The following is a 6,000-nucleotide window of genomic DNA, read 5'->3' on the forward strand; positions in this document are numbered from 1 at the left end:
TTTAATCATACTTATTTGTAATTCTCAGATATCTTCTCTGTTTTGTAATTCTCAAAATCCGACTGACTTACACATGTGTAAATGAGCAAAACTGCTCACTTACAATGTGTAAACTACCTGCTTACACATGTGTAAATTACATAACTACATCTATTTTTTCATACCAATTTGTTCTAATATCGTTGTTACAATGTGCACATCTTATTTACACATGTGTAAATTGCTTATTACACAGATGCAGTAGTAACTAAGTTGATTTACACATGCGTAAATATTTTTTAAGCTTAAGGATGATGATGTACACATGTGTAAATTGCATAGTTACACCTATTTAATCGTACTTATTTGTTCTAATACCATGGTTTTTATGTTCACGTCTGATTTACACATGTGTAAATTCTTAATTATACGTATGTAATAGTAACTAAGCTAATCTAGACATGTTTACTGATTTTTTAAGCTTAAGTATGATGATGAACACATGTGTAAACCTACATATATATATATATAATTTTTTTCCAAAAAAAAAAAACCTTATTTTTTAATACATACCTTCACGTGTGGTGTTTTTTGAAGTTTCATTGGCCTTACTTCTCTCACCATGTTAATCTGCATATGCAGAAATTATACCAAACGTTTCACATATCAGTTGCAATTGCATAAATTGATCAAATCCAATGGTTAGAGAGAAAGTCATGAACAAATAAACAACGTGAAAAAACTCAGTTTTACAACCGAATATATTGATGATTCAATGGTCCAAACTTAAGTCTATCAAAGTGAATATCAACAACATTACATCACAAAAATAATAGAGAAGATATCTGAGAATTACAAAACAATGAGAAAATTCATGCCATCGATTTGTTAAAAGAATTTAAGATCCACTTAACAGAGTTCATAGAAAATAAAACTTTACTAAAAATAAATCAAACTTGTACCTATAATTTGCTTAAAACCTAATATCAAATCAACACGGTATGGAGAAACATAACCAACTTATAAACCAATCAAAACTCTTGTCATTGATTTACTTAAAAAATTAAGGGGTATTGGATTTTAATAATCCCATGTTTCATTAATTGGCCGGTAATAATCCCAACTTCAAAAATTGCCTACAACAGTCCCAACTTGTAAGATTTTGGCCACCAATGATCCTTGTCTAACTGGGTTATAACCTTGTTAGGCTGGTGACCTGCAACTTATTCCGGCGACCCGTTTTACCCCTGAAACCACCAAACCAGACCACCACCAATCATCTCCGACCTCCTGTAATCTTCTCTGCTTCTCAAAAGTTTAAAATTTCCACCATCTACGCAACTCTGGTGACCTACAACTTATTCCGACGACCTTCTTTACCCCTAAAACCACCAAAGCAGACCACCACTTGTCATCTCCAAACTCTAGTGACCTTCTCCACCGCTCAAACTTCAAAAAACTAACTGGGTACCCAGTTAGACAAGGATCATTGGTGGCCAAAATCTTATAAGTTGGGACTGTTGTAGGCAATTTTTGAAGTTGAGATTATTACCGGCCAATCAGTGAAAAACTGGGGATTATTAAAATCCAATACCCCAAAAATTAATCACCAAAATAGCACAGTTCAGAGCAAACAGAGCCATATTAAAAACAAATTAAAACTTTAGCCATTTATTTGCATAAAATTAAACATCAATTTCTTTTTTAGCTACAAACAATAGTAAGCCAATCACACTAAAGCACAAATTAGGTTCACATGAACATGCAATTACAAAATATAATCCACTAGCAAACACAACAGAGCAAAAATTGAATTTACAATTAACAGAGTTTATCGGAAATAAGACCTTATTAAACATAATTGAAAATTTCTGCCATTAAATAGCTTAGAAACCTAATAATCTAACAACAAAACCACACAATTTAGATAACCAAATCCGACATGTTTGAATCACTAACGACACGACGGCGACGTTGCTGTTAAGAAATAGAACTAGCCACAACTGATAGAAGAACAATCATGTGAACGTTACCGTGTCTTGAAACCCTACATAGGAATGGTTTAGTTTCGAACTTTTTACCGTCTTCAATCAATAAATGATGCAAATCATGGGTATGATAGTCGATTGAGTTCATGGGCACTGATGCTATAGAGTGTGGCATGATTGAAGATGACGATGATGCTCGATTAGGGATGAAGGGGTTGGTGAACGAGACAGGTATTCAAGATTGGAAGATTGGAAGGGTTTTGACTATAAAGCCCCTTTAGTCTTTTAATTTAAGTTTCCTTCTCATTTAAATATCCTCTAATCTTAGCCCTTTGTTTTTGATGATCTATGGATAGAAATTGTTCTTAGTGTTATCAAAAAAATCTTTGTTCTCAAGATAACACTCCCCGAACATTGTTAATGTTGTAAAAAAAAAAACGAACAGATCCTAGCCGTTGGATGAGGAGATCATGATCTTTGCAATTAAATGGTTTTTAGTTTAAAAAAAAACCAAAAAACTGATTGAAAATAACTGCACAAGGGCACAGTCATAATTATAGGTTCCCCAAATCCATTGAAACCCTTGAAAATAATAATCATGTGCGTAGAAATTTGAAACCCATAATAATAGCCCTATCAGTTTATCAGTTATAGCTTCAAAGCTTCAAGAAAACCACCCGCGTATCAAGTATCAAGAGTCTCTCTCCTCATAACCAAAACCAATTCCTACATCTTCTTCATAGTTTCTCTTACCAGCGATTTCTACAGACGAGTTTCATCTACTAGAATCATAATCAAGGTATCGTTATATTGTGTATTATTCATGAAAAGGTTGTGAACAGTGCTTCTTTATACACACGAAACCTCTCGCTTCAAAATCTAGGGTTTAGATTGGTATGTGTAATGAGTCAACTGGTAGTGTATTTCTTCTGATTTGGTTGTGTATTATTCTTATTTGTTTTGTTTTTTTATTTTTCCTCTAGTAATGGTTAGGCCAATGTGTATGTATTGTTCTGCCCTAATGTCTAAATCAGTTCACTATAAAGATTCTGTTATACTTGCTGTGTGTAACGAACCGATTACATGTGTATTTGTTCAAACTTCAACATGTAACATCGTATAATTTTATGTATTTATGCCGATTTTAAAATTTTGGTCGAAAGATATGCCTACCATGTTCATGTGTGTACATCGGTAAATGTGAAATCCGATCATTATAAAGTTTGGGTTTAGTTGTTGTGTATGAAGATAGTAGAATATGTGTATTAGGCCTGCTTACATAGTGTTGCAACCTATTTTTTTGTAGTTGTGCCAGTATCTTCAAATCATGTAGTTTGTCCTATTTTTTAATGCTCAATTGATTTCATTGTGTATTAAAAAATGTGTTGTAATGAGTTTTTTAAAAAATGGTGTAATCAGTTAACTTTACAGTTGTACTAATATACATGTGTAAGTGACAAAAACATACACATGTGTATTACAGTTGGACAAATTGATATCTACATATATGTATATGATGCAATATATTTCTTTGGCATAGTATGTTTATTAGTTTCTCATATAATTAATGATGAAACCTCTTTGTTTCTAATACACTACCGATTTGGTAGGGTATTAATCTTATTTGTTTTGAATTTTTTTCCTATAGTAGAATGTTTATGTATTGTTTCGCCATAATGTCGCTAAATCGTTTCACTATAAAGATACGGTGAAGTTTTGTTATGAGGCTTTTAAAGAATGGTGTAATCTGTTAAGTTAACAATTGTAATAATACACATGTGTAACTGATAACATACATATGTGTATCAAAGTTTTGTGTTTTGTAATGAGGCTTTTAAAAAATGGTGTAATAAGTTACACATGTGTATCAAAGTTGGACAAACTGACATGTACATATATGTATGTGATGCAATATATTGTTTATTTTTTTTGGCATACTAATGTTTATTGGTCTCTCATATAATTAATGGTGAAACCTCTATGTTTCTAATACATTATGAGTAGCTTTTGTTGGTTTTATTTAGGTGATTTATCAGGATAAAAAATGAGACTAGTAACTACTATTTGATAAACATTAAATTGCATATGGTTAAATGGCCTTAAATATCGTTAAATGAGGCTGTTAATGTAAATATGTAGGGCGAAAAAGCAAACAGATAGCGATTAAAAGGAAAGTGAAAGTTAAAAACAACGCAGCAGACCCGATAATATGTTCCGATGATGACGAATGTAAATATTTTGGAGACCTTGATGCGGTATTTATTTTAAAGGGTTTATTAGGGATAAAGAGGTTTACTATGCCATGAGCATTATCTAACTGAGTTACATTATGTGCAGCTGATAGAATGAGGAAGGGAGTCGTCAAGAACCTTGATGATGCCCGGGTGACGAATTCGCTCTCTGACGATGACTTTGAATCAAGTGTTGGTAAGAGACTGTAGATTAAAAATTGTATTGTTATTACAACATTTTATTTGGTAGACTATTATAGTTTATTTTAAACATCATATATTTGGTTTCATAGGTGAGAAGATGGACACAAACCAGCAGGTTTTTTACAGAGATCTGAACATTTCCGCAAATTACAAGAAAAGTGGCGTAAAGAAGAGTGTATAGGTAGTTAAAATGTTATGCTTCTATAAGTTCTACGACTTACATTTGTTTTTCGAATAACCAATGTTATTTTTTTGTTACTTGTAGCCATCCGTAAACAGGAAGCAACCAAAGACGAAACTGTTGGACAAAACACAAAGATATTAAACAAAGAAGATATTCAACATGTGTAAGAAAAGGCAAACGAGCAAAAAGAACTAGTGAATACAAGGTTAAAGCAGTACGTGTTCCATTTAAGGATAACTCAAAAGGTAAGCAGGCGATTTACAGTAATAAGTTTACAACAATATTAGGATAATTGTTTTGATTTGATGTTGAAGAGAACGAAGCCAATAAGGAAGGAAAAATTGGAACTGATGGCGCTGGGAAAAAGGGTATATACACTTATGTATTGGGATATTATAGATACAGTGTATGTCCTTTATCATAGTGAATGTCCTTTGTCATATTGTATATGGGATAACGTTAACCATATCAGGTGTTCTTTTGCTATGAATATTACGGTGACATTGATGTTCGTTGTGCATGTTAGGTAAATACTAAAGATGTATGACATTCTGATTTTTATGACCCAATCATATATATATATATATATATATATATATATATATATATATATATATATATATATATATATATATATATATATATATATATATATATATATATATATATATATATATATATATATATATATATATATAGGCTAATTATAATGAGAAAACTCACTCCAGTTGACTAAACCCTGAAAACTCTAACATGTGGCTAGGATTGATCCACGTTCGAATTTAGATTGAGAGGAGTAAGGGCATGATCGTCATTTTCTTTCTTACATTTTTGAGATTATGGTGATGGGCTGGTGATGTGTCTGCACACGCAGACATGTCATATTTGCTTCTTCTTGTCATCTTTTTAATTAATTAAAATTGTACTTGTGTAGACTTTTCAAGTTTGCTTTTTCTCTCACATCTTTCTCTCACAACTTTCATTTTACTTCTCATCCTTTTCATTAATACATATCTCTCATCATCTCACATCATTTATTCGAACCAGAGAGTGGAGTGAAAGAAAGAAACGTTACTCACCGTTGAAGGGTATTTGCATTTAACATGGCTGATTCGAACAGCCAACAACATCGGATTGTTGCCGGTGGTACGGGGACACTCAGTCTCAATGATGATCCTGGTTCACCCTTAAATGTTGTCCCACATAATCTTTCACTTCATTTTGCATTTAATGAAGATGAAGATGCATTGGGTGAGAGTAGAGTTACACAAGATCCTGAACCTATTTCTTAAGAGCTTCCAGGTGAGTGATATTTTTTTCTGTTTTATTAAACGTACAGCTTTAAATGCTTGTTTAGATTTTCGTTGGATTCGTCTTGGTTCAGTTTTTTTTGTTTTTTTTTCTGTTGTGTAAA

The sequence above is a fragment of the Helianthus annuus genome, chromosome 9, assembly GCF_002127325.2.
Source record: "Helianthus annuus cultivar XRQ/B chromosome 9, HanXRQr2.0-SUNRISE, whole genome shotgun sequence".
In the NCBI taxonomy this organism is placed as follows: domain Eukaryota; kingdom Viridiplantae; phylum Streptophyta; class Magnoliopsida; order Asterales; family Asteraceae; genus Helianthus; species Helianthus annuus.